The sequence below is a fragment of the Elephas maximus genome, chromosome 17 (genome assembly GCF_024166365.1).
Source record: "Elephas maximus indicus isolate mEleMax1 chromosome 17, mEleMax1 primary haplotype, whole genome shotgun sequence".
NCBI lineage: Eukaryota > Metazoa > Chordata > Mammalia > Proboscidea > Elephantidae > Elephas > Elephas maximus.
Genome location: NC_064835.1, coordinates 27,424,967 through 27,435,134, shown reverse-complemented (window position 1 = coordinate 27,435,134; position 10,168 = coordinate 27,424,967). Strand labels below are relative to the sequence as shown.

At 39.6% G+C, this 10,168-nt stretch overlaps 1 pseudogene; it reads right to left on the bottom strand.

Annotated features, from left to right (window-relative positions):
• Positions 1-1,641: 1,641 nt before the first annotated feature.
• Positions 1,642-4,435, bottom strand: LOC126060191 (heat shock protein HSP 90-alpha-like; annotated as a pseudogene).
• Positions 4,436-10,168: the final 5,733 nt, after the last annotated feature.

The following is a 10,168-nucleotide window of genomic DNA, read 5'->3' as shown; positions in this document are numbered from 1 at the left end:
GAAATCCTTGATAACTTCAAGCTTTTCTCCGCTTATCATGATGTTGCTTATTGGTCCAGTTGTGAGGATTTTTTCTTTATTTTGACATGTAATCCATACTGAAGGCTGTGGTCTTTGATCTTCATCAGTAAGTGCTTCAAGTCCTCTTCACTTTTGGCAAGCAAGGTTGTATTACCTGCTTATCTTGGGTTGTTAATGAGTCCTCCTCCAATCCTGAAGGCACATTCTTCTTCATATAGTCCAGCTTCTTGAATTGTTTGCTCAGCACACAGATTGAATAAGTATGGAGAAAGGATACAATCTTGATGCACACCTTTCCTGACTTTAAACCACACAGTGTCTCCCTGTTCTTTTCAAATGACTGCCTCTTGGTCTATATACAGGTCCCACAACATCCCAATTAGGTGTTCTGGAATTTCCATTCTTCTCAATGGTATCCATAATTTGTTATGATCCACACAATCAAATGCCTTTGCATAGTCAATAAAACACAGGTAAACATCCTTCTGGTATTCTCTTCTTCCAGCGAAGATCCATCTGACATCAGCAATGATATCCCTTGTTCCACATCCTCTTCTGAATCCAGCTTGACTTTCTGGGAGTTCCCTGTTGAATGTACTGCTGCAACTGCTTTTGAATGACCTTCAGCAAAATTTTACTTGTGTGTGATATTAATAATATTTTTCAATAATTTCCTTATTTTGTTGGATCTCCTTCCTTCGGAATGGGTACAAATATGGATCTCTTCCAGTCCATTGACAACCAACTGCCTTCAGTGCAATTTGAACCTCTTGTTCGGGACCATCTGTTCTTGATCTTATGCTACCTCCTGAAATGGTTGAAGATTGATCAATTATTTTTGGTACAGTGACTCTTTGTAATTCTTCCATCTTCTTTTGATGCTTCCTGTGTGGCTTAATATATTCCCCACAGAATTCTTTAAAATTGCGACTTGAGGCTTGAACTTTTTCATTTCTTTCAGCTTGAGAAATGTGAAGCGTGTTCATCCCTTTTTGTTTTCTTCTTCAGGTCTTTGCACATTTCATTATAATACTTTACCTCAGGAAGAGCTTAGTCGACTTCTTCCATGCCTAGGTAGGTACATAATTTTGCTACTCTAATTCATACTTTCTTCTTTGGAAAACAAGCCCTTCGAGTTGGTTCAGTGTAGCATACTAACATCTAGAGACCTAGTACACTCACAGTTGGTAACTACAGGGGATGGAAGGCTTAAAAATAAGATACTAGAAGGTGAAACTCAAGTTATTTTAACAAAGATTTTTCTTTTAAACATCAAGGTATATCTCAAGACTTCAGTGACAAAAAATTTCATTTACTAAGGAATCTGCCTAATAGCTAAACACTTTAGGCCACTGAGTTAACATTAGGTTACATACACCCTACAAAAAACATTACCTCGATCTGTTAAATAAGGTAATGTGAAACTAGAAGAAAACTACTAGCTCTGCACAGTATCACAGTTAGCAGTAGAAAGAAATCTTAATCTTCCCCTTATTGTCATGCCATACAGATTTTTAAGAGATTAACAAAAATAAAGAAAAAAAATCCTTGAAAATATATTATCAGAGTGAATGAGGATAAAGTATGAAATACATGTACAAGTGATCCCTCAGGCAGAGCTCAGGAGACTTCTTCCATGCACGATGTGCCATCATCTCCTTCGAGGGGTGACATTTCTTCAGTGACAGCAGCTCTGGTATTGTCAGTAGGACCATCTTCATCAATACCCGGACCAAGTTTGATCATCCTGTAGATCTTGTCAACATGTGTCTGGGGATCTTCTAAATTAAAGCCAGAAGATAGGAGTGTGGTTTTGTAGAGTAAGATAAGCAGATCCTTCACAGAGTTATCATTCTTGCCAGCCTCAGCCTTTTGCTCAGTAATGGAATGGTCACTGTTTATCTTCAGGTGTTTCTTTGCTGCCATATAGCCCATTGTTTAGTTGTCTCTTAGGGCTTGAGCCTTCATGATTCTTTCCATGTTTGCCTTCCAGCCATATGTGCTGTGACAATGCAGCAAGGGGACGTGATGAATCAGTTTGACACTACCACCTTTTCAACTTTTTTCTCCAAGATGTCTTTCATGATTTTGCAGAGATTTTCAAACTCTGTTTTTTTCTCTTCCTGTTCCTTTTTTTTTTTTTCTCCTCTTCTTCTCCTGGAATTTCCAAGCCCTCTTTGGTAACTGACACTAAAGTCTTTCTTTCAGATTCCTTCAACTCGTAGACACAGTACTCATCAATGGGCTTGATCATATAGATCACTTCTAAGCCATGCTTCTGGAGACTTTTCACAAAGACCAAGTTAGCAACTTGGTCCTTGGTTTCATCAGTGATGTAGTATATGTGTTTCTGGTTTTCCTTCATTCTGGTGCAATAGTCCTTGAAAGAAACCATCTCATCCCCTGAAGAAGATGTGTAATATCTTAACAGCTCTGAAAGCTTCTTCCTATTGAGAGTCTTCATGTATTCCAAGCTTAATGTTTTTAGAGAACTGCACATAAAATTTTTGTAGTTCTCTTTATCTTCTACCAGTTCAGTGAAGAGCTCTAAGCACTTTTTGACCAAATTTTTTCTGACGGCTTTTAAAATTTTGCTTTGTTGCAACATCTTATGGGAAATATTTAGAGGGAGATCTTCAGAGTCCACCATGCCTATGATGAAATTCAGGTATTCAGAGATTAGCTTCTCACAGATATATATGTTAAAAATTCTGCGTATGTACAATTTAATGTTATTCTTTTTCTTTCTGTTTTCAAATAGGTCAAAGGGAGCATGTCTTCGGACAAAGAGACCAAAAACCAAACCCGTTGCCATAGAGTCAATTCCGACTCATAGAGACCTTATAGGGCAGAGTAGAACTGCCTCATAGGGTCTTCAAGGAATGAATGGTGGATTTGAACTGCTGACCTTTTAATCAGCAGCCAAACTCTTAACTACTTCACCACCAGGGCTCCTCTGACCTTCAACTGAGAAATGCTTCACGGCCAAGTGATCTTCCCAGTCACTGGCCAAGCTCTCACAGAATTCTCCATATTCTTCATTGGTAATATTGTCAGGATTTCTGATTCAAGTGGCTTTGTTTTGTTGAGTACCTCTTGGTCGACGTACTATTCCTTTATCTCCTTTTTCTTCTTCTTGTCACCATCCTTCTTTTTTTCTTTTTCTTCATCAGAACCAACATCTATTTCAGGATTGTCATCAGACTCCATCTCTTCTTTTTCTCCCATTTCTTCAGCCTCATCATCACTCACTTCTTTATCTCATTTTTTCTCCACAAAAGGAATAATTGGATCACCAATAAATTGAGAATTTTTCTTCACTATCTCCTTCATTCTTTTTTCCTTCATGTACTCAGTTTGGTCTTCTTTCAAATGTAGGATAACCTTTGATCCATGACCCATAAGTTCACTTGTGTCCATCCTAACTGTGAACAACCCTCCTGCTGAAGACTCTCACACACGCTGCTCATCATCTTTGTGTTTGGCGATCACAGTCACTTTCTCAGCAACTGAGTGTGCAGAATAAAACCCCATCTCAAACTGGCCAATCGTGGAGATGTCTGTGCCAGCCTCAAAGCTTCCATAAACACTTTGGTGATCCCAATTCCAGTGTCCACAATCATGAGGTTTCAATCTCGCTTGTTTGGAATGAGATTAACATGCAGCTCTTGCCCAGACTCTAGTTTACTGGGATCTGTAAAGTTTCATATCTGATTTTGTCCTGAACATCTGATGAAATTGAAATAAGCTTAGTCAGAAAGATCTCTTTCTTCGAGTAGAAAATATTGATGATTGTCATGAATTGAATTGTGTCCCCCAAAAATATGTGTATCAGTTTGGCTAGGCCATGATTCCCAGTATGGTGTGATTATCCACCATTTTGTCATCTGACATGATTTTCCTTTGTGTTGTAAATCCTACCTCTATGACGTTAATGAGGTGGGATAGGTGGCAGTTATGTTAATGAGCAGGGCTCAATCTACAAGATTGGATCGTGTCTTGAATCAATCTCTTTTGAGATATAAAAGAGAGAAACCAACAGAGAAACAGAGAGACCTCAAACCACCAAGAAGGCAGTGTGGGGAGCAGAGCGTGTCCTTTGGACCCAGAATTCCTGTGCAGAGAAGCTCCTAGTCCAGAAGAAGGTTATGAGAAGGATCTTTCTACAGAGGAGACAGAGGAAGAAAGCCTTCTCCTGGAGCTGTCGCCCTGAATTTGAACTTCTAGCCTATGAGGCTTTGAGAAAATAAATTTCTCTTTGTTAAAGCCATCCACTTGTATTTCTCTTACAGCCACCCTACATAATTTGAGACAATGATCAAGGACATCAACCAAAAAATTTTGACCTGGGAGGCAAACGTCTCCACATCTTTCTTCTCCATGGCTTGTCTTGGCTCTGGGTCTCCTCAGGCATCTTGGAAAAAAGACCCGCAGCAGCACCAGGTCGCAGAAGCAACTCAACTCCAAAATTTATTAGTTGTTACTAGGGGTAGACAGGAAGGAGGGAGGGGGAAAGGAGGATTCAATGCTTAGGGGACATTGAGCTTTTGGTACCCATTGCCACTGAGTCAATTTTGACTCAAGACAACAGATTAGAGTTGCTCTGTAGGGTCTTCAAAGTTGTTATTTTTGGAAGCTGGCTGCCACATCTTTCAGAGCGGCTGGTGGATTTGAACCACCAGTCTTTCGGTTAGCAGCCAAGGGCTTAACCACTGCACCACCAGGGCTCCTTGAGCTTCTGTTAAGGGTGGTAGAAAAATTTGGGTGATGGTTGGACAAATGATGATCGTTATTAATGCCAATGAACTGTATATGTGAAGATTGTTGAAATGGCACATGTTTTGTTACTCATGTATTTACCACAATAAAAAGTATAAAACATGATTAATGGATTCATAGAATGTCAGAGCTACAGGGGAGACTAGGGGTCACTTAGTACAGCCCTCTATTTTAACAGAAGAAAAAACTGTAGCTCAGTAAAATTGAATTATTTGCCCTTAATAACAATAGCAATGAGGAAATGAAAAATGAAATAGAATGTTTCATAAAGATCTTTTTGAGTAAAGATCCAAAACATTAGGTAAAACTACTAATCATGTCGAAATATCTGGAATTTTTTTTTATGAGAGGCCTCTTTGATAAGGTAAGTACAGCACTTTTGACCAAAGACTTAAAACAGGTAACGAAGTGAACCAAACATTTCCTGAGGGTCTAGTGTTCCCAGACAAAGCAAACAGCAAATGCAAAAGCCCTGAAGCAAAACTGTCCTTGGAATGGTCCATGAACAAGATCAATGTGGCTGAGCAGAGTGATCAAAAAGGGAAGTAGTCGAAGGTAAGGTCTTAGAAGTAATCAGGATCAGGGCCTTGTATGACATAGTAGGAAATTTGGCTTTACTTAGAGTAAAATGAATAGCCAAAGGAGGGTTTTGAAGGGAGGAATGACACGATCCTACTTTTTTTTTTAATGGGTTTTCTCTGACTGCTGTCTATAGGGGGCAGGGATGGAAGCAAGAAAACCAACCAGGAGACTAATGCAATAATTGAGGTGAGACATGATGATGATTGGACCAAGGTGGTATGGGGCAGGTACTAAAAAATAGTTGTATTCTGAATATATTTCCAAAGTAGAGCCAACAGAGATTGGAAATGGGTTGTATAAAAAGACATATGTGAAAAGTTGACACCATACTTATTTTGGATGGCGTTGTTATTTACTGAGATGGAAAAGATGGCAAGAGGAATAGATTTTTTTTTTTACTGTTGTTGCTTTGATTGGTATGTATGTGAATGGAGAGGGTAGAGAACAGAAAGTTGGCTTTTGGATTTGTTAAGTTTGACTGCTGTGTTGAGAAAATACACAAGGTGCAAGCCAGTAAAATTACTTGGAAAATTCTTAACAATAATCCGTGAAAGTGATGAAGGTAGTTTGAAATGAGTCCGGCAGTGGCAACGTGAAGTGGAGATACAATTTAAAGGCAGAGATGACGTGTTTTGCTAATGGACTGATGAAAGATGAGAGAGAGAAGGAAAGGAATCAATAATTTCTCTAAGCTTTTTGGTCGAAATTAACTAGAAGGATGGAATTGCTATTAATTGATATGGGGCAGACTGTGGGAAGAGCAAATCTGGAGGGAAAGAACGGGGTTACTTTTCCGACATTATTGTTGTTGTTGAGTCAATTTTGACTCATGACAACTATGTGTGCAGAGTAGAGCTGTTCCACAGAGTTTTCAAGATGGTGGCCTTTCAGAAGCATATCACCAGGCCTGTCTTCCACGGCAACTCTGCGTGGGTTCAAACCTCCAAACTTTCGGCTAGTAGTTGAGTGTTTAACAGTTCTCCCCACCCAGGGACTCCATTTTGGACATATTAAGTCTGAAACATCTATTAGACAACCTTGTGTAAATGTCAGGTAGACAGTTGGGGGTATAGGAGTAGAGTTTAGGGGAGTTCTGGACCAGAGATATAAATTCAGGAGTATATAAATAATATTAAAGCCATGAGATTGGATGAGATCACCAAAAGAGCAAGTGTAGGTAGAAAAGAAAACTCAGGACTCAGCCCTGGGACATTCCAATATTAAGAGAAAGGAGATGAGTCAGAATTGACTTGACAGCAGCTAACAACAACAGCAGGATACGTGGGAAAACCATCAAAGGAAACTAAGAAGCAACAGTCAGTTGAAGTAGGTCGAAAAATCAAAAGCTTTGGTATTGTGATTACAGTGCTTCAAAAATAAGAGAATATGAAGTCCTGATACATGCTACAACATAGATGAACCCTGAAAACATCATGTTGGGTGAAGTCAATTATGAAAGAACAAATATTGTATGATCTCATTTGTATGAAATACCTAGTATAGGCAAATGTATAGAGATCAAAGTTTAATAGTGGTTACCAGGGCAGGAGGGAAGGGGAAAGGGGGAATCATTGTTTAGGAGGAGACATTGACTTTCTGTCTATGGTGACTGAAAATTTGGCAATGAATGTTGGTGATGGTTGCACGACACAACTGATGTAATTCCAAAAAAAAAGCCAAACCCATTGCTGTCAAGTTGATTCCAACTCATAATGACCCTATAGGACAGAGTAGAACTGCCCCATGGGGTTTTCAAGGAGTGGCTGGTGGATTTGAACCACCAACCTTTTGGTTAGCAGCTGAGCTTTTATCCACTGCACCACCAAGGCTCCAATTGGTGGTACTGAATACTACATGTGAAAGATGCTCAATTGCCAAATGTTACCTATATTTTTACAACAATAAAAAAAAAGCACATGAAGGATTGTGTTTAATTCTGTTGATAGGTCACGTAAGATGAAATCTGAGACTGAGCACTGGATTTAGCAATGTGGAAGTCTTTGGTGGCTTTGAGAAGAGCACTTTCATTGCGAGGTAAAGGCAAGTAGTCTTACTAAAATATATTCAAAAGAGAGTGTGAAGAAAGGAATAGAAACAGCAAGTATAGACAACTCTTTCAAAGGAGTTTTGTTATAAAGGGAAACCATGAAGGAGGATGTGGGCTAAAGAAAGGAGATGTTCTCTTTCCTTCCTTCTTTCAGTGTTTGTTGTTGTTTTTGATTTTACTGTGCTTTTAGGTGAAAGTTGACAGCACAAATGAGTTTCTCATTCAAAAATTTGTACACAAATTGTTCTGTGACATTGGTTGCAATCCCTGTAATGTCAGCACTCTACCCCTTTATGCCCTGGCCTCCCTGGGCCCATTCATCTAATTTTTCTGCCCCTTCCTTCCATCTCTCTTGCCTTTGGACAGGGGTTGCCCATTTGGTCTCGTACACTTGATTGAACTAAGAAGTTCATTCCTCACATGTGTTATCGTTTGTTTTATAGGCCAGTCTAATCATTGGCTGAAAAGTGAGCTTTGGGCATAGCTTCAGTTCTGAGTTAGTAGGGTATCCGAGGGCCATAGTCTTGGGGGTCCCTCCAGGCTCTCTAAGACCCGTAAATCTGGTCTTTTTTTGTGAATTTAAATTTTGTTCTACATTTTTCTCCTGCTCTGTCCGGGACCCTCTATTGTGATCTGTGTCAGAGCTGTCAGTGGTGGTAGCCAGCACCATCTAGTTCTGGGCTCGGGTTGGCAGAGGCTGTGGTTCATGTTGTCCTTTAGCCCTTTGGGCAAGTGTTTTCCTTGTGTCTTTGGTTTTCTTTATTCTCCTCTACCCTTGACAGGATGGGACCAATAGATGTATCTTAGATGGCTGCTCGCAAGCTTTTAGGACCCCAGTTGCTACTCACCAAAGTCGGATGTGGAACATTTTCTTTATGAACTATGTTATGCCAGTTGACTTAGATATCTCCCAAAACCACAGTCCCCAGCCCTCAGCCTCAGAAACTCAGGTCCCTCAAGGTGTCTGGATGTGACTAGGAAGCTTCTATGACTTTGCCTTGGTCAAGTTGTGTTGACATTCCCTATATTGCATATTGTCCTTCTCTTCACCAAAGTTGACACTTGTCTACTGTCTAGTTAGTGATTTCCCCTCCCCATTCCTCCTCTCACCTGTAACCATCAAAGTTTGTTTTTTTTTTTTTTCTGTGTGTAAACCTTTTCTTGAATTTTTATAATAGGCGGTCTCATATGATATTTGTCCTTTTGTGATTGACTTATTTCACTCAGTATAAAGCCCTCCGGATTCATTCATGTTGTGAGATGTTTTGTGGATTCATCATTGTTCTTTATTGTTGCATAATATTCCATTGTGTGTATATACCATAGTTTACCCATTCATCTGTTGATGGGCACTTAGGTTGTTTCCATCTTTTTGCTATTGTGAATAATGCTGCAATGAACATGGGTGTGTACATGTCTATTCATGTGATGGCTCTTATTTTTCTAGGATATATTTCTAGAAGGGGGATTGCTGGATCATATGATATTTCTATTTCTAGCTTTTTAGGGAGGCACCACATTGTTTTCCTAGTTGGTTGATTTTTAAGGGTGGGGAAATGTTTGTATACTGATGGGAATACTCTAGTAATCATGAAAAACTGATGACGCAGAAGAGGGGGGAAGAAATGCTGAAGCAATGTTCGAGTAGGTGAAAGGGAACTGGGTCTAGCCACAAGTCAGGGTAGGCCTGAGATAGGAGAACAAATAGTTCGTCCACAGTCACAGAAATTAACACACACAGAAAGGTGTGCAGACAAGATGGTGGGATGTTGTAGAAGTTCCTTTTTGACTTCTGTCTTCTCAGTGATACGCCAACTGAGAATGACAATGGGGAAGAAGTTATAGAAAGTTGGAGGGGAGAAAAGAAATGAAACTGTTATCTAAGAAAATGTTCATTCTCTTTCAATCTTTTTCAGGTGAAATGCCTGCCATCTACCCCATTTGGATTCTGGTCCAAAGTTTAATCCTGTTTTTTCTTGCCAGAAATAAAAATCCATCTCATTTAGGCCTCCTTTAGCCTCAAGAGTCTTTGTAGCTTCCGCTGTCATTCTCTTCTTGCTTCATGATGAAAACATCATGCAAATTGAGAATAGTAAGGAAATTCCTTAGTCTGATAAGGGGCAAGTACTAAAAACCCACAGTATCATGCTTCAGCGCTGGAAGTGCTCACTCATCTATACCAAAAAATTTGGAAGACAGCTACCTGGCCAACCAACTGGAAGAGATCCATATTATGCCTATTCCCAGAAAGGTGATCCAACCGAATGCAGAAATTATCAAACGATATCATTAATAATGCATGCAAGAAAAATTCAAAAGCAGCTGCAGCAGTATATCAACAGGAGACTACCAGAAATTCAAGCTGGATTTAGAGGAAGTTGGAGAACAAGGGATATCATTGCTGATGTCAGATGGATCATGGCTGAAAGCAAAGAATACCAGAAAAATGTTTACCTGTGTTTTATTGACTATGCTAAGGCATTCGACTGTGTGGATCATAACAAATTATGGATAACATTGCAGAGAATGGGAATACCGGAACACTTAATTGTGTTCATGAGAAATCTGTACAAGGATCAAGAGAAAGTAGTTTGAACAGAACAAGGGGATACTATGTGGTTTAAAGTCAGGAAAGGTGTGCATCAGGGTTGTAGCCTTTCACCATACCTATTCAGTCTGTATGCTGAGCAATAATCTGATAAACTGGACTCTAGGAAGAACGGTTCATCAGGATTGGAG